This window comes from Mus caroli, unplaced genomic scaffold, assembly GCF_978045245.1.
Source record: "Mus caroli unplaced genomic scaffold, Mus_caroli_1 scaffold_14, whole genome shotgun sequence".
Classification (NCBI taxonomy): domain Eukaryota; kingdom Metazoa; phylum Chordata; class Mammalia; order Rodentia; family Muridae; genus Mus; species Mus caroli.
In genome coordinates this window covers 10,029,282-10,053,712 of record NW_028227269.1, presented here as the reverse complement: position 1 = coordinate 10,053,712, position 24,431 = coordinate 10,029,282, and positions in this window count along the sequence as shown.

Here is a 24,431-nt window from a genome sequence, read left to right as displayed (position 1 = left end):
TTTGGAGGGAGGGGAGGTGGAGTCGGAGGATAGAGCAGAGAGGCTAGAAGGCAGCTTGGCTTCTTAGCTACCGTGTGTGTAGGAGCATACACTGAGTCACACTGGGCAGATATTCTTGCCTTAAAAATGCATAGTAGCTGAGTGGTGGTGTCTCATGCCTTTAATCCAGTACTTTGGAGGCAGAGGCCAGTCTGTTCTACAAAGTGAGGTCCAGGACAGCCAGGACAGTTACATAGAGAAACCCTGTCTTGAAAAACAAAACAAAACAAAACAAAACAAAACAAAGCAGACATGGCAATACTCTTCAAAGGACGGCCAAATGGCCCAGGTAAGCTTGGGGGTTGGGAACCCCTGACTCTGGGAAGTGCAGGTGTTTTCTCTCTTCCATTAACAGCACAATGGAATTAACTCCAAAGGAGGTAGAAATACAGAATCTTGGCCCCTCTCGTGTTTTCTGCTGTAGAATTAGGGACCACTGTGAAACCAAAGACTAGACTGCAAAGGTTGAAAGACGCCCTAGGAGCAAGCTAGCCCCACCCAGGTCTGTTTTGTGTGCTTAGCTCCTAAGAAGGAAGCTGCTGCGGACTTCTGAGAATGTTTACAACAAATGTGTGATGGGAAATAGGAAAAGAAGCAAAAGGGAGAGAAGAATGAATTTAGCAAGAATGAGAGGAGGAAGATCTTCTGAAGGGAAGGAAGGAGGGTGGCCACAGGATGGATCACTTGTTCTCTGACCATTTGCTGACTCCATCTGGGAGTCCTTAAAACACCCAGGAGAACCCAGCTCAGGCTGTGTTGTCTGTTTACTAATCAATAAGAAAAATTTTCCTTCTGGCCAAGTTCTTTGCTCTAAGGGGAATTAAATCCTTTGTGCCTATATATGTATATATATATATGTATAGTGTACTCATCATATATATATATATGTATATATATATATGTATATATATATATATATATATATATATATATATATATATACCTTGTTTGCTTCCAAAGTTTACCCTGTGTCATGGGGTTCAAGAGGTGACTGGGGCTAAGACTGTTCAGAAATCCCCATGGCTGTAGGGTCTGAGGACTTATGGCCAGATGCTGCCATCAAAAAGAAACCCTTGGAGATGCAGTTCTTACAATGATAAGCAATCTAAAACGGTTAAGTGGGCCACCGAGATCCTTGTCTTTAGCTGACAGATGACTTCATTCTGTAAATAACAAGCAAAGAGACTTATAAACAAACAAGCAAAAAGGAGGCTCTGATCCAGTGGCATTACAGGTGGGAAGCACCCTCAGAGGATCTCAGGAACCCTGAGAGCTTGCAGCCCAAGTCCTCTGGGCACTTAGCATTGGAAGTCACTGACAATCACAACCTGACCTTCTTTTTCCCTCCCTCCCTTTCCCCCTCCCTCCCTCCCTCCCTCCCTCCCTCCCTCCCTCCCTCCCTCCCTCCCTCCCTCCCTTTCTTTCAAGATTTTCTTTTTAGGAACTGGAGACATGGCTCAGTGGAAAAAAGTGCTTGCTGCTCTTGCAGAGGACCCAGGTTCAATTCCCAGCACTCTCATGATTCTCCCGCCCATCCGTTCAGAGCCACTCTGCTTTTGCCCCACAAATTGGGTTTCAGTTTGTCAACCCACTTTTTTTTTTTTTGGTTTTTCGAGACAGGGTTTCTCTGTATAGCTCTGGCTGTCCTGGAACTCACTTTGTAGACCAGGCTGGCCTCGAACTCAGAAATCCGCCTGCCTCTGCCTCCGGAGTGCTGGGATTAAAGGCGTGCACCACCACGCCCGGCTGTCAACCCACTTTTAAGCCTCCAAGAAGTGCTGGAACAAAGGCAGAGAGTGAGGGAGGAGGAAGGAAGGTACCCTACCAGTCTCAGAGCAGATTCAGTGTCCTCTTCTGTAGGTAGGAATCATACATGTGGTAGGTATACTGACATATATGCGCATAAAACATCCCTACACATAACATAAAAATAACTACTTTTTTGGGTTAAAAAAAGTCAGGTGGCCGGGCGTGGTGGCGCATGCCTTTAATCCCAGCACTCGGGAGGCAGAGGCAGGCGGATTTCTGAGTTCGAGGCCAGCCTGGTCTACAAAGTGAGTGCCAGGACAGCCAGGGCTACACAGAGAAACCCTGTCTCGAAAAACCAAAAAAAAAAAAAAAGAAGAAGAAGAAAAAAAAAAAAGTCAGGTGCCTGAGGGGGCTGTAAGGTGCTTTCTCTGAAGCTGAGCTAGAGGTGATTGTAGGTCACCTAATTTGAGTGCTGGGAAATACACTCTGGGTTTCTTGAGAGCAACTGGGTCTCTTAACCAGTGGGCCATTTCTGCAGCCCCTGCCATTACAGAGACACGCAGCAGAGAAGACGAAAGACAGGGGACACTTCCCATCATCTGGAATTTGTTAGACTCTTACAACGAAAGTAATCCTAGCCAAGGAGTCACCGTGGTCCCCTTGCTTCTGTGAGCTCTGCCTGGCTTTGATAGGACTTAGATGCTTTCATTTTATAACCTCCTCCTCCTGCTCGACAGGGCTATCACTCTGTAGTGTGGGCTGGCTTGGTACTCACTATTTAGTCCAGACTATCGTAGAAATCATGGCACTCGTGCCTTCCCCTCCCAAGTGTTGCGATTACATATACGTGGCAGAGGATGCTTGACTTGGGCACTCAGAAGTGTTTGGGATTAATTTTTTAAATGTTTTGGGTATTAGAATAAATGTTTTGCATTACATTTCCTATACTTTAGTGAATTATTATATTTTTTATACGTTTGGATACAGGCCCAATATTTATTATCTGTGCTTTTGTAGGCCATTTTCCTTCACTTTAACAATTTTTATTACATTTCCTTGTTTTGTGGGTGTGTGTGTGTTTATGGGGTTAGCATTTGGCCATGAGTGTGTGAAGATCAGAGAACTTAGAGAAGTCTCTTTCTTCTGTCCATTATGTGGGTCCTTGGGATGACACTCAAGTCATTATGCTTCATGGGAACTGCTAAACCAACTAGACAGCCTATATTCACTGCCTTTTCACTGTCGTTAAATACATCTACCATCTTTAAAAACCTTGCTAGACCTCTTGCTCTGAGCAAGGCACCGTTTTAAAGCCCGCGGGCACCAGGCTTTGTTTCCTCTGTAGGAGGTGTTGGCCCTTCACTTTCAACAGGTGAGGATCAGAGGCAGGGAGACTTCAGGCTGAGCCTGCCCATCCGTTCAGAGCCCCTCAAATTGGGTTTCAGTTTGCCAAGCCATTTTTAAGCCTCCAAGAAGTGCTGGCACAAAGGTAGAGAGGGAGGGAGGGAGGAGGAAGGAAGGTACTTTACCTTTGGGATGAGGGAGGTCTTGTTGGTCTGTTATTCACCACCAACCCCCTCCCCACCCCCCAATATTCAAGGCCTCCCGAGGGTTGCTTCCTCCGCAGCTTCCCTCCTGCCAAGATTCCCTGGCAATCCTTGTAAGCCCCCCAGGGCCAGAGATTCTAGGGGAGCTGGGGCAGGGGTGGGCGGGAGTTTCCCTGAATTGGGGCCCATACCTGCCACAGTGCATTCTTCAGGATTAAAGCCTTCTATTCTCTTACAAATCACTGGTTCAGGCCTCAATTATCCAGATAATTGAGCCGCCTGGCCCTTCATTTTATTGGCGCGGATGGCATTTATGTGTAATCTGAGAATATTCTGTCATGGAGTTTCTTCCTAAAGCATTCTTTCTAACCTTTTTTAAGAAACAAATTTCTTGTTGCCATGGAGATCATCTTTTGGTTAATTTTATCGGGCTTAGGAGCCAGGGCTGGAAGCATCCTCTCTGGTTTGTTGCCTGGGCTCTTTACCTTGCAGCATCCCAGTGTGCCTTGCTCAAAGGGGCACCCAGGTCGCCAATCATTTAGAATCTAGTTTGGCTTTGATTTAGGAAGACTTGGCCCCTTTCACTGATTAGGTGTAGCCTTGACATCACCTGCACTTTAAAAAATTGTTTTCATGTGAACATGTAGAATAGATACAAAACTGATATGTTTTGTTAAATTGTGCTTTCTGGGACCTATTTGTGAGAGACCACTAAGCTGAGAGGTTGCCAGGCGACAAGGCCTTTGAGATGGAGAAAAGAAGAAAAGGATTGTCTTAAGCATCATGTCCTGCTGTTCTCAATGTGGATCAGAGTTTGGAAAGCACCCACTGAAATCTGAAGACTCCAGTATCCCAGGTCAAAGAGTTATACAGGAACATGCAACAACACACATAGAGATAGTTTACTGGGAAAGAGAAAGGCTCTCCCGAGAATGAGCGTGGGTTAATGAGACAGGGTAAGGCACTCAAAAGTGCTGGACCAAGAGGCTTAGGATCCTTTATGTGTGGTTGATACAGCACCTACTTCTCCCACATAAGTGTGTGTGTGTTTCGAGATTTTTTTTTTTTTTTCTGTGTCGCCCTGGCTATCTTATAATTCGCTCTAGACCAGGCTGCATTTGAACTCACAGAGATCTCCCTGCCTCTGCTGGGATTAAAGGCACGTGACACCAACGTCTGAAATATCATTTGTATTTGTGAGCTCTTCCCCCCCCCCCCCAGCATTGCACATAGCCCAAGTGAGGAAGGGCTTACAGTCCTCTCCCAGTTGGCTTCTCTGGTGCGCTTACCTTGATGCTCTCTCTTGCCACCCGACCCCTCTTTATGATGTCCCAGGGGAGCCACAACAGCAAATTTAAAATTTATCTCCCAGGGAGTTTACAATCTGGGGAGAATTAAATGGCTTCAGAGGGACTCAAGGACTCTGCTCTTGGGAGTGAATCCAAGTTCTCAGATCTGGCGGTGAGTTTGAAATCACTGAAGTGTCAGTGTGTACTCTAAGGATAAAGTTCAAGTCAAGATTTCCTGAGCTGATTCAGGCTCAGGCCTTATTCCCTTCTGCAGCCTTGGAGCCATTGGCAGCACCAAAGTGTCCCACTCTTCTCCCTGTCTCTCCTTCTCTGCTCCGCTCTGGAGACTGATTGCCCTTTCACCTTTATACCTGCTTGGACCGGTTTACTCTCAAAGTTTCCTCAGAAGCCACCTGCTCTGAGATATTGTTGGTGGGACTGGGTTTCCTTGTTCCTAGGAGCCTGTCACAGCATGTGATTATCTGTATCAGCACCATCTTGTCTACTGGACCACGGAGAGACCCTGGGGCACCTTCAGCTCATCTCTGGATCCTAGCTGGCACCACAGCACCTGGCTTGGATGAGGCAATCGGTGTCAGGAGCCATCAACAGTGCCTGCAGCTAACACAGAAGAGCCTACTGTGCACCAGGCCTCACCTCACATTCCTCAGCATTCCTACTAATTCTTGGAGGGCACTACCTACATTTTACTCCAGAGGGAACAGGGACACAACAAAGAAACTTGCAAAGGTCACAAGAGAATTAAGAGATAAATTCAAACTCTGGAAGTTTTCCTCCATATTCTTCATTTCAGACAATAGTGGTGGGGTTCAGAACATGCTACTCCAAAACACGTACGTCACCTTGGCATGTGAGGAAATTAGAGAAGCAGGAAGACTTTTTGATCCCTACTCGCCTTGCTTGCAGAATTCTCCATCTCTTCTCTAAAGTAAGTCATAGCATCCCTACTCTGGGGTGGGGTGGGGTGGGGGTGTCTCTCTCTAAGACAGGATAGAAACACAAAGACACTTGGAGGACCATGAGAAGGAAAAGGAACCCTTCATCTTGGAGACTAGTTTAAGCCTCTTTCCATAGAGAAGGTAGAGTTTCAGTGCAATTAACAATCGCTTAAGGGCTTTCTCCTGACCCAGCTGTTAAGTCTGGAATTTCCTAGGAACCTCACCAGAAACCCTGGATACCGGGACATATTAAAACTGCTTGTGCAACCTAGTGGCTCCTGGTTTGACTTTGTCCTGTTCAAGGCCTCTCCAGACCCACTGGATAGTCTGTCTCACCAATCAAAAGAGAGAGAAAGGAGAAGATGCTTCCAAAATGTATATGAATAATGCTAAAATAATTCACTGCAGTTTTCCCTTGAGAAGCCCGCAGTCACACTTGGTCATGACTTACACTCTTTCTGAGTGTCTCTCTTCTTCCTAATCCTTGCGCTTAATGTCTCTACTAAAGCACGTTTCAGGGGCTGGAAAGATAGCTCAGTATTTAAGAGCGTTGGCCCCTCTTTCAGAGAACCAGGGTTCAATTTCCAGTACCTACATGCTGGCTCACAACCATCTGCAACTTTAATCCTAGGAGATCTGATGCCCTCTTCTGGCCTTTGAGGGTATCAGGTGCGCACATGGTACACAGATATACATGCAGACAAAAACACTTGTACACATTACATTAACTGATTAATTTAAAATATCTAGTAAAATTTCCAACAAATTTCATATTGGCTAGACCTGAAATTCTCCCTCTGCCTCTTCAGTTCAGGGATTAGAGGTGTGCATCACCACACCTGGCTAATCACAGGAAGTCTTCCAAGGTCAAACAGGCAACAAACAATGGAGTAGATTTAAAACAACAAAATTCACAAAAATTGCACTGGAGTGTCTGGCTCTGAAGTTGAAACACTTGTTGAAAAAGGAAAAAAAAAAAAAACAACAGAAAAAATGAAAAATTGAGCCCTGTTTATAAATGTCTTAAGACATTTTCGGTCATACGCCTTTTTAATCCTCCTTAGAAGTGTTTGAATCCACGGACAGCTTCTACTGCATGGTGCAAATCCTCCCCACCATCCCGAGTTTTCTTCATATGCCTAGCATGTGCAACAAAGTTGTTGTGTCAGGGACAGCTGCCTCCCCAGTGCTGACACAGTCTGGATAGGAGATGCCCATGAGTGCTCATCACTCAGAGTAGAGGGCCTTGTTTCCTCAGTGGGAGCTTGGGAAACCCCTTGAGCCTGGAAGTGGGTGAGTGACCAGGGGAAAAGTTGACCTTATCATGGCTCCTTCACCTTTGCCTTTCCACTGTACAGCATCTCCCTTGCGAATAGCTTGACTCCGTAGTCACAGGACTGGGTGGGAGGAAAGCAGTGCTCACTTAGGGTGCAAATGTTCTGAGTTGCCTCGCTCACCTTTCCCGATCTTCTCTCTCCTGCTTATATCTGATGAGAGACCATAGATAGTAGACACATCTGTAGACACATCTCAGTTACTTTTGTGTCCCCTCCTGCCCCGTCCCCGTCCTCAGAGCACATAGTTAGACCCTCCTATATTTTGTGTTGTGTCTCAGCTCTGCAGGTACGGGTCAAGTTCAGTTTCCCAAGGCAGTGACTGTGTCAATGTCCTCAGTGTCTACTGAAACCTGGCAAGTGCAAGTGTTTAGGACACGCTTGGTGAATGAATGAATAAATAAATAGATGGAAAACAAAGGAAGACAGTGACAGATTTTCTTTTATTTTAAAGCTCAACTCAGTGGAAAGTAGGTCTTTATTTAAGGACTTTTCATTTGCAGCTCATGGGAATCCGGAATGAAGCCCCAAGGTCGTGAGTTTCTCTATTTTTGTTTTGCTTATTATACTTCTCTTTGGGGTTATTTACTGATTTACTTTAGCTTTCTTTTGTGGCTCGGTTGCTGCTTTCTTTGTTTTAATTCTGCTGTGATTTAAATTGAGGCTCCTTTGGAAAATCTGACATTGGAGGTAATGAAAAGTCTCCAAACTGAAAGCCTGGGGACCCTGGTTCTAATTTCACTGTCACCAACAAGATGGACTTTGAGACAGCCCCTCCGGAGTCACGGTGTTTGCTTGTTCATTCATAAACCTGTAAGATGTGGTAGTAGGTGGGGTGATCTTGATCGCCTTTGTGCTGCTGAAAGTTTTGAGATCTGATCGGGCAGAGAGGAAATAGCTTTTCATTTTGTTCTGAACCTGTCTGAACTCAATGATATGTATGTGACATGCACTAGTTTTTTTAAGGTTAAGAGTAATTCTTCTAGGCCAGTGGGATGAGCAGAAGATGGTGAGTTATGTCATGAGAGGACCTTCTCTGCCGAGATGGTGACAGGTATCAGGGTCTGTGTCCTGAAGCAGCTCAGAGATGAGGAGCGAGACATCTGGGCAAAGAGAAGTGAGGCTGCATCTTCAGGTGTGGCCAGGTCACAGGTCACAGGCTTCTGTGCAAGGGTCAGCAGGTTGGACTTGTCTCAGAACTGAAGGGAAATCTTCAAAAGACTTATAACAGGAGAAAGGCAGCCTGTTGTACAGTGGAACGGGGTAGAAGACACTGGAAGCAGGGACCAGCCAAGAAGAGTTTCAGGGATAGTAAATAAGAGAAGAGGGACTTAAGTCATGGCAGTGGGACAAGAAGGGGAGGAGAGGTGGCTAAGCCTTCTAGGCATGCGTAGGAAGGACGATGCTGCTATTCAGTTCTAGTTTAGGCATAAGGTGTGGGGGATACAGAGTCAAAGACAATTTTTCAGAGTCCTTCCTTGGATAGAGTTTCCATCTCTCTCAGAAAACACAGCCCATCAGGATGCCTTTTAACTGGGCCATGAAGGTTGACAGTGGCCTCATGACTGGGAGGCTGCTTCCTAGGCAGACAGGCAGAGATGGAGGTTAGTGATCCTGACTGTGAATAGGCCGGTCTTGAGGGAGCTTTTGGAGTAATAAGACAGTGGTCTGACTCAAAACTGAGAGCGGTATCTCTATCTGAAGGGACAAGCAGAAGGACCCAGAGGACATGGCTTCAAAAAGTTAAAAAAAAGAGTGGTTAATCTTACTTTTTAACTTGCTGGGATTTGAAATTACCATGGAAACAAATTTTGGGGGTATGTCTGAGAGGAATTATCTAGATTAGATTAATTGAAAGGGGGGGGAGTCCATCATGCAACTAGGATGGGGTCACAGGCTGACTAAAAAGGAGAAAGCTAGCTGAGTATCGGCATTGATCTCCCTCTGCTGCTGGACTGTGAACACACCAGGACCAGCTGCCTCGGGCTGCTGATGTTACCATGCCTTTCCCGTCTTGACAGTTGTAACTTGGGACTTTGAGCTAAGATAAACCCCTCCTTAAGCTCCTTTTGTTAGAGTATTTTGTCCCAAGTAACAAGGCAAGTAACACATACAAGAGTCCATCACTGTAGGATCCCCATAAGATAAGAGCTGAAAGTGTTCTATTGTGCTTGCTAAGTGAGTGGTTCCTGGAGACCTGAGTGAATGGATTGTCATTAGAGGTTGAGGACAACCTGACAGGAGACTGGCTCACATGCACAGGAAGTTAGAGACTGTTCTATTTTGAGAGAGTTGTAAATACACTCTGTGATAAAGAAAAGGAGAACAGAGGAAGGAGTTAAAGACTCTGTGTGTGTGTGTGTGTGTGTGTGTGTGTGTGTGTGTGTGAGAGAGAGAGAGAGAGAGAGAGAGATGAGTCAACATTTCAGAGGAGACAGGAAGGGATGAGTGGCAGAGTCAACCAGGCACAAGAGGTACAAACATTTGCAGAAGAAAAAAAAAGCAAAGCTCTTTCCTGATGGCTTCAATGTTCTTGCTTTAGTCAGCAGGAAGGATATCTGTAAAAGCACAGGATGGGGACTTGAACTATGGGCTTGCAGTGGAGGCTTAGAGTAATCTTTGAAGAATAATGGGAGCTGGCCAAGGGTGGATTGAGAGGTTCTTGAGTACCCTCTGAGGTTGGCCATTAACAGTTGTGATGATAAAGCAATGGCTTGCTCAGTTGTGACTCTGTCTCTGGTGGCCTTTGGCCTTGAGGAACGGAAGCAGAGAAAGACATCAGAGACAGTGGCAAAGTTGCTACATCTATTTGGGATATGTAAAGATGTTAGCAAGTGAGATTTAGGCTCCCTGTGCAGTACATCTCCCTACTCATCTGATCAATGCTCACCATGGCTAGGCCCTATGCTAAGTGATGGTGACATAAATAGATCCAACAATGACACTGGAGGGACATATGACCTATGGACATATGGGAACAGCCCCAGCATTTAGTAGCTAGATTTAGGATCCAATTCAGTGTCTGCTCCTTAGCAGCCTGTGTCTGGAGGCCCCACTGACTGCTTGCCTTAATATCCAACTCTGCAATTGACACTAATGGAATTTACCTCACGGCCACAGGGAAGAATTGATGGAGTTTTCTAACTGTCTTCAGGAAGTACAGGAAAGGGATAAATCAAGACTCAGTATCGTTCTTCTTGGGCTCTTTGAAGTCCTTAGACTGTCTGTTTCTACAACAATAGTCATCATTGGGTCTGCCGGCTGTGGGATCTGGTGCCAAGGTCTTTATGAGCAAAATCTCCCTGGCCCACACTATTGCACTCTTCAGATGGTGTTGTGATGCTGGTCTGTGCCCGGCTGAGTCAGGAGCTAGCCAGTGGTCACGGTCACAGTGATAGGTTATCAGAACATTGCCACAGACCACAGACAACCGGCTGGAGGTCCGTTGCTGTCTGCCCTGCTACCCAGTCAGTCACAGTGCCCTCCTCCCAGCTGATCCTATACTCTGTTCTCAAGGCCTATGGAATGGTCTGTAGCCAAGTTTGATGTTTACATCATTCTGCAGGTTCCCAGCCTGTGAAACAAAAGTATACATGGCTCTGTGGCCTCTGCTTTAGGGAAAATGAGGTCAAAATTGGATGTCTATGGTAAGACTAGAGCAAAGAAGGTGGGGAAGAAACATGTCATGGAGACAAATTACAAAGCAGAAAGGTACCCAGAAGTACCCAGGCGGTCATAGGACAGTAATGCTACTGATACTCCTTAGAACCACTGACTTTAGGTCAAGGTTTTTGCCATAGTCAAATTCTCTAACATCTCTAATTTGATTCTTTTTTTTTTTTTTTTTAAGATTTATTTATTATATGTAAGTACACTGTAGCTGTCTTCAGACACTCCAGAAGAGGGTGCCAGATCTCGTTACGGATGGTTGTGAGCCACCATGTGGTTGCTGGGATTTGAACTCTGGACCTTCGGAAGAGCAGTCGGGTTCTCTTACCCACTGAGCCATCTCACCAGCCCTCTAATTTGATTCTAATACTAATTCCCAGATAGAGAAGCTGAGGTCCAGAGAGAGTAAGCAGAACTGTTATTCGGAGTCTACATTTTCTTCACCCAGTAGCCAGGTCAGAATGAGCCCTTAAACAAGGCTCACATTCCAAGTCGTTTATTATCCATGGAAAGAGCTTCCCAGGTCTGCCGTGGCTCATTTGCATAATTCATTTTTAGAACATTAATTAGCCGGGATGTGTAATAGTTCTTGTGCCAATTTGTGTTTCAATTTCAAATGCAAATACAAATTAGCAAATGTTCTTCCCTCAGTACCTTAAGGAGGAAGCATTTGCTGCGCCAAGTGAGTAGTAGTCTTTATATTTCCAAAGTGATCACTGATAGCAATAATATCCTCTCATTTGCACGGATGATGGGGGGGGGTGATCACTGATAGCAATAATATCCTCTCATTTGCACGGATGATGAGGGGGGTGATCACTGAGAGCAATAATATCCTCTCATTTGCACGGATGATGTGCGCGGGTGTGTGTGTGCTCTAGTTTGATGGGGGCCTGGTAAGTGAGAGATAATTCTCTTTCAGCAAAAGAAAATAGTGTGTTAGGTATCATCCTTCTGTTCCTTTATCCATCTGGTAGATAGCACCGAATATCTGCTTCTGGAGAGAGAGAGAGAGAGAGAGAGAGAGAGAGAGAGAGAGAGAGAGAGAGAGAGAGAGAGAGAGAGAGATAACACCTAGGAGCTCATACATTTACCAGAAGAGCAAGCCATGTAAATGATAAATATATGACATCCTGCTGGTCTTTGGAATAGACCTATAGTAAGGGATGAAGTAGGAAGACCAGAAGATGCACAGTTGCCATCGAGAATGGAAGTCTGGAGAAAAACAGATAAATAAAGGTGGGCTGTTCCTAGTGGGAATGATGATGGCAGGGGGGTACCATGAGCGAAGACGCAAATACAGGCCCAGTGCCCTTACAGTATGCAAGTCTTTTTGTATTGCTGGAAGTAAGATCTCCTAGCAGGTGGGTGATCAGAAGTAAGGCAATGAATAGAAGAACTCTGTGCCACTTGGAGTTCAGCCATTGTCAGGGGTCAGTGGGCCTGGTACTTTAGAAAGCCACCTGGGAAAGTTGAGTGAAAAATGTTCCTAAGGAGGAGACTTTAGACTAACTTGAAGAATTTTTGAAACAATCCAGCAATTACAGTAGAGAGAATGGGACACCACAAAGAAATTTCCTAGGAACCAGGCCTGTTGGCACATGTCTGCAATACCAGCGTTACATAGGCTAAGAAGTATATGGTCTGGGTCAGCCTGAGCTACATAGCAAAACCCTGTTTCAAAACATCAACTTACCCAAAGCAATACTGAGCAAAAGTACAGGAATATCACCATTTGGTAGTTAGTATAGTGTGGGGAAGAGGTGAAGTCTAAAGGCAGTGGTCCTCAGTGTTCCTGATGCTACGACCCTTTAGTACAGTTTCTTTTGTTGTCCTGACTCCCAACCATAAAAGTAGGCCATAGCAGTATGGGGTCAGTCATGCTTTGAACATGGCCTGCTGCTTTTCAAGCCCAACTGTGACCTAGGCCAGACTTTTTTTTTTTTTTTTTTTTTGGTTTTTTGAAACAGGGTTTCTCTGTGCAGCCCTGGCTGTCCTGAAATGCACTTTGTAGACTAGGCTGGCCTCGAACTCAGAAATCTGCCTGCCTTTGCCTCCCGAGTGCTGGGATTGAAGGCGTGTGCCACCCCCACTCCCCCACCGCCGGCTTAGGCCAGACTTCTTTAGTGTGCTCCTCCCCAAAATGTCCATCTTAATAAAATTGCTACCATCTTCTGTGTGTGCTGTTCATGCAGTACATGCTTAACGAGTAGTATGTATGGGCTGGGGACAGTAAGTAATAAGTATGGGCTGGCAGACTGCGTGCTTAGAAGGCAGGAGGGTCCTGGGTTCCAATTTTTATCACCACAAAAACTTGAAGTGGTGTTATGTGCCTGAGATTGCCAGTACTTAGGAGATAGGAGAATTCCAAGTTAGAAGCTCAAGGCCATCCTTAGCTACGTAGGGAGCTGGGCTGGGTGGTGGGGTTGGGGAGGGATTGACAGGATGAATATGGTGATGATGGTAATGGATACAGTTACTTACTGGATATAAAAAGAGTGAGGAGCCTGGGGGTGAGGGGAGCCCAGATTTCTGAGCTGGACATAGAGATGTAGCATTCTTTCTTAGCTGATAAAAGGTACAGAGAACAGAGGGGGCGTGTAGAAAAGGCAAGATTCCAGGAGAGTCCACCGGAGTTCCAGAAGACACTGTCTCAAGACAGAGCCTCCTCAGGATTGCCCACCCCTGTTACAGCCTCAGCAAGTCCAAGTTTATCCTTTCAGCATGGTATGAAGACACCTACCCAGCCGGGCGTGGTGGTGCACACCTTTAATCCCAGCACTTGGGAGGCAGAGGCAGGTGGATTTCTGAGTTTGAGGCCAGCCTGGTCTACAGAGTGAGTTCCAGGACAGCCAGGGCTACACAGAGAAACCCTGTCTCGAAAAACCAAAAAAAAAAAAAAAAAAAAAAAAACAAAAAAACAAAAAAACAAAATAAAAACAAAAACAACCCAAAGAAACAAACAAACAAAAAAAGAAGACACCTACCCATCTCATCTCAGTATCAGCTACTGGCGTGTCCTGGGATGCCTCAGAAATCCTGGATCCAGTCCAGGACACATTTCTTCTGGCAGCAAAGGAATTGACAGTCTTCTTGTTGACAGACCATGCCTTCTTCAGAAGACAATGTGGAAATCCGCAAGGACAAAGGTTATTTTCAGGAAGTAAGCTTGGGTAAGGGTGGGGTAGTGGTCCGGTCGACCCCCGAAAGATCTTTAGATCCATATGCTGACTGAGGCAAAGGAAAATTAGTCGCTCCCACTCCAAGTAGCCTAGCAGCTTTTCAAAAGCACTGAAAGAAGAACTGAATTTGGGAACCAGACGGGGAGGAGGGAGAAGGAGGGGAGAAAGGAAGGAGAAAGAGTGAGGGAGAGAAGGAAGGAGGAAGGGAAAGAGAGACAGAGAGACAGAGGGAGATACAAACACAGAGACAGACACACACGGAGAAGCTTGTACTTTGGGAATGGGAAGAATGGCAAAGTCCCGAGCATGACTCAGATGTCACTGATAACTTGATTTCTTCCCTTCCTTCTCAGCTGTCTCACTCTGTAAAAATGAACAACAAATGAAGTTCGCTTCATTCAGCCAATAATGTATTAAACAGGCACTTAAAAAAAAAAACCTGACACGTTATATACTAAAATCTAGAGATTAAAAAAGACTTAATCCCTATTTCTAACTGTTCACCAAAGAATGGAATAGTTGTTTTTGTTTTTGTCTTTCTCTGTTGTTTGTACTGAACAAGAAGTCACTGTAGGGGCTGGCGAGATGGCTCAAGGGTTAAGCACTGACTGCTCTTCCAGACGTCCTGAGATCAATTCCCAGCAACTACTTGGTACCTCACAACCATCTGTAACGGGATCCAATGCCCTCTTCTGGTGTGTCTGAAGACAGCTACAGTGTACTCACATAAATTAAAAAAAAAAAAGGAGTCACTGTAAACTTGAGTATCTTACAATATAAGGTAGCCTCTTGTGATTTCATGGGTTACTGGCAGATGCAGTGAGTGGTTCTTTTGTTGGCTGCTTTTCATCTCTAGTGTCATTGTAATTCGGTGCTTCCCAGCTCTAGAACCTGCCAAGGAGTGGGATGGGATAGACCGTCACCATCTTTTACGTGGTTTAGTGGCTCATCCACATATGGTCACTTCGCCTATATGGCATCTCATCCTCCCGAATCCCCAAGTTGTGCAGGTTGTTTTGTTTTATTATTAATTATTCTCCTTGTTTTAAAGGTATTTTTGTTGTTATATGTTAACAGTACACAATAATGCTTTTTTTTTTTTCTTTTGGATTTTCGAGACAGGGTTTCTCTGTGTAGCCCTGGCTGTCCTGGAACTCACTTTGTAGACCAGGCTGGCCTCAAACTCAGAAATCCACCTGCCTCTGCCTCCCAAGTGCTGGGATTAAAGGTGTGCGCCACCACCGCCTGGCAATGGGTTTCATTTTGACATTTTCATATACGTATGTAATTTCAATCAGATTGACCCAATTATCTTCTCTTGTTCCTCTCCTACTCACAATGGGGCATTTTGCCCAGCAAAAATCTAAATGGGGCAGCCATTAAGAGCACTGACTGCTCTTCCAGAGGTCCTGAGTTCAATTCCCAGCAACCACATGGTGGTTCACAACCATCTATAAAGAGATGTGATGCCCTCTTCTGGTGTATCTGAAGACAGCTATCGTGTACTCATATACATTAAATAAATAAATAAACAAACAAATAAATAAATAAATCTTAACAGAGTCTGTCTCCAAAATAATTTTTAAAAAAACAAAGCAAAACAACAACAAAAAAATCTAAATGGACTTCTAAATGGTGGCTGATGTCCAAGAGTGTAGAAGTGAAGCTCTTAGTGGTAGAGAATGCCTAGAATCCTAGTCACTATTCAAGAGACAGAGGCAGAGTTATCACGAGCTCAAGGCTAGTATGTGCAAGTTCAGGTCAACCCTAGGCTATTTAGGTCTCGATCTTTCTGCTCCCTGAACTCCTCAAAACACAGAGTAGACATTTATTTGTTTATTTATTTATTTCATGTATGTGGGTATACTGATGCTGCCTTCAGACACACAAGAAAACAGCACTGGATTCCCATTACAGATGGTTGTGAGCCACCATGTGGTTGCTGGGAATTGAACTCAGGACCCCTGGAAGAGCAGTCAGTGCTCTTAACCCGTGAGCCATCTCTCCAGCCTCCAGAATAGATTTTTACAAGATCACATCTTTCATGGCAAAACAATTTGGAGGCAATCCACATTAATGTTGGAAGGTCAACAAACACAAGGGGCAAGTCTAAAAAGATGCTGTGTTGGGGACCATTTTTTAGATTCTAGCAAATTTCTTATGAGATGTGATTATACTCATGTAGCATACTCAGTTTATGTGGCGATGGCTAATGAATCCAGGGCTTCCTATATGCTAGAGAAGCATTCTGCCAAGGAGCTACATCCCCAGGATTGGTATGTAATTATTTTATGTGTTATGTAACGATAGAAAGTCATTTTGCATTACAGTGTCCCCCATAGATGGAAGGAGATTGCATCTAGAGAATAAATGCACTAGAGAGTATCTGACGTCTCTAGATTCTAGAGCCTCACATCTCTCTAAGCTTTTCAGAACTCTACTCTCTCACAGTGAAGGCCATACCTAAAGCTAGCAAGACATTTTATTCCATTTATAATGTTCTTCTGCAACCTGGGGGATTAAGTAGTGTTTCTATTTATTCTTGACTTACTCTGAGGATACAATGAAGTGTAACTAATTCTTTTAGGGTGTTCTGGTTTTCAGGTTGTGCCTTTAGCTAAATATTTGCTCACTAAATAGCCCAGGCTGCCTCAGTTCTCCTGCCTTTGCCTCCCATGATGGTGCAGGCCTATTCCACCATAACTGGCCTCAGCTAAATATTTAGAGTTGAAAATGCCAGTCCTCTCAGTGAACCATCAATCAGAAACAGAAACAGTACTTCCCTGTCCACGAAAGTGGCTGGCATGATTATTCTCAGCCACTAGGTTGATCTTGAAGTATATTGCTTTTAATGCACATTTTGACATAGATAAACATAGTTTGAACTTAATTATTATCTCTTGTCCTTTAAAAGCCACTAGTTTGGTGTCATTTTCACCTGTTATATGCACAACCAGACTCAGATTCACAGTTGTGAGTTGGTTGTTTAGAGTTCAAGACTACGGGTGCCATGAACTGTTGTCCCCACCACTCTGGGTTTTTTTGAAAAGCCTCAAGCCTCCCCCATTAACACCTCAGGGCCCAGAGAAGCCACAGTTGTTGCTTCTGTCCCTGTTCATCCAGTCATTCCCTCAAAAGCATTCCTTGCTGAATGGTACTGCCAGCCACCTTTCCAACCAGAGCCACAAGTGCTACTGTCACACCTCGTGCTTTGTTGTCGCCGCCCGCCCGTGGACTCATGTCTCTCAGCCCACACCTGTCTCCCCCACTCTGTTGCTGCTGCTGCAAGACAATGTAGGCAAAACAAGCTGCCTTCTCTCCCCTTCTGCCTTTCACTTTCCTGGCAACGCCTCAAAATCTAAAGGCAGCTGACAAGGGAATCTGGGTTGTGTGTAGTCTCTAGGCTTCAAGCCTCTTGCAATTCAGAGCAGAACAATTACCAGGCACAATACAGAACTGGAAAAAAAAAAGGAGCCTCCGTGGCAAAAATTGAGCCAAATTATCTCCCTTCTTGATTTCATGTAATGTAGCTCTTCAGTCCCTCTCATTGTGGGATGGGCTCTGCTTTGACACTGCTTAGGTCTGGGTCTCCCCTATGACTTCCTTTGCTGGACAGAATAATGTTTAGCAGAAGGGGAGTTTGCCCCAGTTCTGAGCCAAGTCTTAAAGGCCCTGTGTGTTTCCACTTAACTCCCTTTGAACTATGCTTTTACCTGGAAAAGCACACATGGCTATGTGTTATTGGGAAGAGCCAGTCAACCTCTAGCTCCCAGAGGCAGGTAGCATCAGTGGAGGCTTTATTCTAGACCTATAACATTTAGTCCAGTGGTTCTCAATCTGTGGGTCCTGACCTTTTTGTGGGGTGAACAACAATTCCATAGGGGTCACCTAAGACCATCAGCATATCTGATATTTACATTGTGATTCATAAAAGTAGCAAATCACACTTATGAAGTAGCAACAAAAATAATTCTATGGTTGGGGATCACTATACCAGAGGAACTGTATTAAAGGGTCACAGCATTAGGAAGGTTGAGAAGCACTGGCTTAGGTCAATGCAACAGCTAAACAGTCAAGAAAACCCATTCTGGCCTTGTAGCCTAATCACAGACTTGTGCATTTGTTCTACAATCTTTTGGAGTAGCTTGTTATACAGCAATCACTAACTGATACATCTGAACTCAAGGGTGCTAAGTTTGGCAAGGAGACAACACATACAGAATGGAAGTAAGTAAGGAAACAGTGTGTATTTCTTCTTTAATAACTTCTATAGTATATCTCATTAGACAGGGTTTCCAGAACTGGGAAATTTTGGTGGTCTAGGTTTTCCTTGAGTTATCTAGCAATTGTTGAATTTGAAGTAGGCTTTGGAAAAACTTCAGCACAACATAGTAGAGCATGCCATTAGTCTTAGCTCTTAGGCAGAAGTGGAGGCAGAGGCAGAGGCAGGCAGACCTCTGTGAGTTTGAGGCTAACTAGGTCTACATAGTGAGTTCCAGACACCCGGAGCTCAATGGTGAGAGTGTGTCTCATTAAAAAGAAAGAAAGAAAGAAAAGAAAAATTTCAGGGAGCCAGATTAGAAAAAATATGTAGCAGCCAAGAAGTTAGTCGAGATAAAGCATGGTGGAGTGAGTGACAGTTTGAAGAAGTTGTTACTACCTTCTCTTTTGCTCACCTAATAAAGTCTTGCTGGGCTATAGCTGAATGCTGTTGGAGAGAGTAAAACTACGGATGCATACACACAGTACTTAAACATTTATCTAGAGGGTGCAGTGGACCACAGTCACTGACGAAACTAAGAAAACTTTCGTGTCTTATCTATGAACCCATTTGGAGGATCCATTAGTTTGTTCTTTTATATTTATTTCTAGTACCTGTCTTCAAAAACATTTATTTTATTATTTAGTTATGTGTCTCTGTGTGTCTGGCATGACTAAGACAAAAGATGTTGTTAGACCTGCTGGAGCTGGAACTTCAGGTGGTCATAAACCAGACAGTGTGGGTGTTGGAATATAACTCTGGTCCAGCAAGAAAGTGATAAGTGTTCTTAACCATTGAGATATTTCTCCAGACCCTTAAATACATCTTTTAAATTCCATTTTTATTTAGTTAGTGCATATGTACACACACATGTGCCCACAGCACACAAGTGGAGGTCAAAGGACAAGGAGTAGGTGTCAGTTCTCTTTCTACCATGTGAATTTCAAGGTTCGAATCCAGGTCATCAGCCTTGGTGGCAAGTGCCTTTACCCACCAAGCCACCTCACTGGCTCCCAGTATGGATAGTTTAATAGATACAAATTGATAATGAGTTGTCACTTTTATTCTCATCTCTTTGAATGTGAGATTGATTGAACATTTTCAATGTGCTCTGGGCTTTACTTGTCCGAGTTATTGGACTGACTGCTCACGACTAGATATTAATATTGACATTGAGGTTCTTTGTGAACAGCTCAGCTACTGCTGGTCTCTCATGGGACATAGGCTGTGCAGCGGGGAAGCTGTCATCTCCTATAAGAGCCTATGAAACAGGCTGCCTGTCCTGGCTGTTGTCACAGCTGTCACGAGGGTGGCACTGCCAGGGTTCTGTCACAGACCTTCTACCCATGGGAACACGGACCCTGAAATGTGTAGTTTTCTGCAGGGTCCTGAACTTGGTGACTTTGTGGCCTGAGGCGTGTTTTATGTAAATGGTAGGAGCATTTTGAAGGCTTTGGATTTTCAAGCAGTTGCAAGGACCTACTTACTGTGACTGAGAGAAAAGTGGGTGCTGTCAGACAGGGTGGCTTTGGGGGTTTTCAATAATTTTATGAACTGTGTGTATGGCAAGTGGCCTTTTGTTGTGCAACTCTATGGTATGGAATGCTGGAGAGCTTTTGAGCCTCATTACCTACCCAGAGGGTCATGAGATGCCTCACTATGCTATCTGTTAAGCCTTGTGTCTAAAAAGCCCAGATTTGTGGATATTTATTGGCTGTACATCTGCATTGAGGCAGATAGAGAGAGGTAGTTAATATAAGAGATACAGAGAGCACTTGGAGGCCAGCTTGCTTCTGGTCTTAACTCTAGGCTATCAAACACACTTGGTTTCATCCCCCTTTCTTTCTTTTTTTCTTCTTCTAAAAACATACTTATTTGATTTATGTATATGGGTATTTCTCCAGTGTACATGACTGTTCACCACATGCATGCCTGGATGCCCACAGTGGCCAGAAAAGGACATTGGATCCTCTGGAACTGGAGTTACTAGCCATTGTTAGCTGCCACTTGAGTGCTAGGAATCTAACTTGCAGCCTCCGCATAAGCACCCACTGTGCATAACTCCTGAGCTATCTTTCTAGATCTCTTTTTTTCTCTTAAACTTTTTCGTTCAAGACAGAGTTTCTCTACGTAACCTTTTTGGCTGCCTAGGAACTTGCTCTACAGACCAGGCTGGACTGGAACTCACAGAGATCCACCTTACTCTACCTCCTGGTCAGTGCGTGCCTAGCAGGGTTGAAGCCCTGGGTTTAATATCAGTATTGCATAAGCCAGGTGTGGTAGTACACCCTTGAAATCCTACACTCAGGGAGTGAAGACAGGAGGGTCAGAAGTTCAATGTCGTCCTTGACTATACAGAGTTTGAGCCCAGCTTGGGGTACATGAGACCCTGTCTCAAAGGAAAAAACTCTGTACAGAATTTACTGAATCAAAGACGGTCCCTCATTTAGCTCCTGAGCATGAAAGAAAAAAAAATCTGCCATTTCTATAGATGAGCAAGCCATTTGCCAACTCTTCAAAAACTGTTGATGACAGGGTATGGGCCCAGCCCTCTGCTGCTGTGGCCTCTGTCCAGTGTTCCCTTGTGTGTGGCTGGCATTCTTCTGCCTGAGGCCACTACAAAGAAGCCACCCTAGTCCCTGGCAGGAGGGTTAAGGAAGCCTGAGTTAATAGATTCTTACCCAAGTCTTATGACCAAGACTTCCCATCTGCTATAGTATTAGAAGTTGAATTATGTCCCTCCAGAAAGATATGTTTGAGCCTTAACTCTCAGGACCTCAGAATATGTCTTTCTTTGGAAGTAAGGTCACTGAAGATGTCACGAGCTAAGTTGAGATCACAATGGAGTAGGTTGGGTCCCTATTTAGGATGACTGGTGTCTTTATTACAGGAGGGAAATAGGATCACAAAACACAAAGAGAAGGCCAGACTACAGGGACAGATACTAGAGGGGATTCTGTGACAGGCTGGAAGGAGCTGGGAATGATCTTCCCCTCAGGGCTCTGTGTGGGGACTTAATCATCTGACACCTCGACTCTAGCTGCTTTAGAACTGCGATAGACTAAATCTCTGATGTTTGCTGTGTTTGTTCCAGCAGCCTTGAAAGATGATACTCTGGGTTTGGTATTGCCTACCCACCCACCCACCCACCCACCCACCCACCCACCCACAGAGCAGAGGTGGTACCTCCATGATACACTTATGTATCTGTACACACCCACCCACACACACACACACACACACACACACACACACACACACACACACACACAGAGAGAGAGAGAGAGAGAGAGAGAGAGAGAGAGAGAGAGAGAGAGAGAGATACATCAATACCTCAATACCTCTCCAGTAGCACTGGCCTCCTTTCTGAGAAATGATCGATAAAACCTCAGGCCCGTGTATCTCCCCTGGAGACGCATTGCGTTTCTCTGCCACAGTGCAGAGCTACAGCTTGTCTTTGCAGTCACGGCTTTGTTTTCACCCCATAGCTCTCTTCCTCTGCGTGTATGGAAGAATCTGGGATTGTCCTTGCTGTGGGAGACAGACAGGGTGTGTGCAGATCTGTTTGTACTGGCTTTGTGCAGACCTATGATGGGGGTATTCCTGGGCTCTGTGCAGGTGCTGAGACCATTTCTATTGCTTCTTTGGTGGAACTCTTCTCCTTTTAAATGGGGTATTATAAACTGTGAAGTTGGGACCAGGTGAGATATCAGAAGCAGCCTTTGAAAGCAGAAGGGGGCTAGGTTCTCATGTCTGGATTAAAGTAGGTGATTCTGAGCAAGTCACTCCTCTCTTTACCTCATGGATGTAATCATCACATCTTATGTTCTTTACAAATAGGCCCCTCTAGTGGGTCTGGGGAGAGGCATGGGATCTAGGGACCTGACAGGAAGGACTGAGGGAAGAGCAAGACCTTGCTCTCATCTAGGAACAACACCCAGTGGCTTCTAAGTATTGGTTTTTAGAATAATAAAAAAAATGAAGACTATGAGTTCTTGTCAAAATACCTTCTGCTCAAAGATGCACTCAGGGTCAGGGGTCCTGGTTTTCTGATTTGGTTACCACCCAGCATCGCAGTAAGAAGTTCTATGTCTCTGTGCCTCATCCTTCCTCATGTGGACAGGACAGGCACCAATCCAGACTCCCCAGGACTATTGTGAATTCAGATGAGAATGTGGCATAAGCTTGCTTGGAGACCCTAGGGCTAAGACCTGTGAAGAATAGAGCCCTCAGATGGCTGCTCAACTCAAGCTCTCAGTGTTTTCCTCTCTTCCCTCTCTCCTTCCCCATCAGCAGGGCTTCTAATGGCTTTGGCATCTCTGCGGTCCATTTCCTGGAGAGTGTAAATTATTTATTAGATAGCCACATCTGCCTGCAGGCTGGGGCGCCGTCAGTGCCTGCTGTGGGAGGAGATAGGGCTGGCAGACCTGGCCCCCGCCTGGCTCCCAGCTCCCTAGAGACCTCCTTCAGCCCTCAGGCTTCTAGGATGAGCATTTCATGCCACCTGCCTGTCATACTCTGGGCTGTTCCTGGGACGTTCTCCTCCAGCCTGAGCTGCTAGTTCTCGGTCAGTGGGTTTCTCCTTGGGGGGAAAACTTGCCCTCTTACCAGCCATGAATAATCTACAAGCTCTTAGAGAAGGTTCTGGGGAGACACATGCTCCCCATTAGTGACCCTGCTATCCCTCTGAGGTGCACCCTTTTCATAATGCACTTCTACCAACATGGAGATTCTGGGCGGGGCATGGTGAGTCCCAGTTTCCCAGATGATAACAGCAGTAAGCGGAAGCTTCCGAGAGCAGTTGGCTACTCCCCAGAATGATGTGTCCACAGACACTCTGCCTGCCCATCTGTGGTCAGTGCAGGGGGCCGTGTGTGGGTGCGTCTGCCTCTGATCTGGAAGTGTAGAGAACGTTTAAGTGTACAAGGGAGATACTAATGCTTCCCCAGACAGATACACCTGCATGCAATCAAGAGGGTGTGGCCAGCAATCTTCCATGGTCCCTGAGGCTCTGCTGGCTCCTTGCTAGTGCCCCCTCATACTGGGCTGAGTCCAGTCTCTAAATTCAGACTTTTCTGTACAACTACATCCTACTTGGGGTCTGTCTGCTCACCTGCCTGCAGTGTCCCCTGCCCAAGGTGCTCCCAAGTATAGCCAACATCTTTCAGGCCTCAGCGTATGCCTTGAGGGTCCTCGGAGGACAGTTTAGGTTCTGGCATGCTGTACCCTCCTTTTCCTGACATGTATGATGCTTACAGCTTCCTCGGTTGTCTCTTTGAGGACAGCAGTCACTGACTATGTTGCTCACCCCTGCATTCCAGGTGCTTAGCCTGCCATGTGTCATTAACCTTGAGGGAGTCCTGTAGCTTTCCATCCTGCACCCAGAGGAGAGAGAGTCAGATCTACTTTTTATAGCAAAGGCGGGTTATCCCCTTTGGGGAGGGCTTTGTCTATTCTGCAATGACTTCAAGTTGAGGCTGTTTCTCCCTGACTCCTTAAGGGTGGTGGGCTTGTAGATCAGACTTGATATGTATGGATACATTAAAATATAGTAGTGCAGTGTTTAACAAAGGAGCCCTAACTGATACATTTATTATTATATGATTTTGTTGTTGCAAAAACACTATATAATATATTGTACAAACTTACATGGGTACTGTGTCACTGGGTACACACACACACACACACACACACACACACTTATATATGTACGTATACACACATATCTGTATACACACACAAGATCACTGTCTTAAAGGCTGTATGTCATGGACTGAGACATCACTATGTGGGTCATGACTGCTGGAGTTAGCAGTAAGGCCTCCACTAAGTTCCCTCCCTGAACTGACTGGTTCTAGAGTTTCAATTTTCTCCTTTCCTTTCCTTTCCTTTCCTTTCCTTTCCTTTCCTTTCCTTTCCTTTCCTTTCCTTTCCTTTCCTTTCCTTTCCTTTCCTTTCCTCTCCTCTCCTCTCCTCTCCTCTCCTCTCCTCTCCTCTCCTCTCCTCTCCTCTCCTCTCCTCTCCTCTCCTCTCCTCTCCTCTCCTCTCCTCTCCTCTCCTCTCCTCTCCTCTCCTCTCCTCTCCTCTCCTCTCCTCTCCTCTCCTCTCCTCTCCTCTCCTCTCCTCTCCTCTCCTCCCTCCCCTCCCCTCCCCTCCCCTCCCCTCCCCTCTTCTTTTCTTTTCTTCTTTTTTTTCTGAAGCAGAAGAATGTAGGTATTAGACAGTCTTTTCTGTTCAAGTCAAGATTAAAAACCATATATAAAGGGACTGAAGAAACTTGTCAGGATAATTATGGCTCACCCAAGATTTATGGCTAGTAGGTAAGTATTTAAGCTTTCCCTGGCCAGGAGCGGATAGGCAGAAACAGGTTGGTACTTAAGCCAGGCATGGTGTTTGGCACTT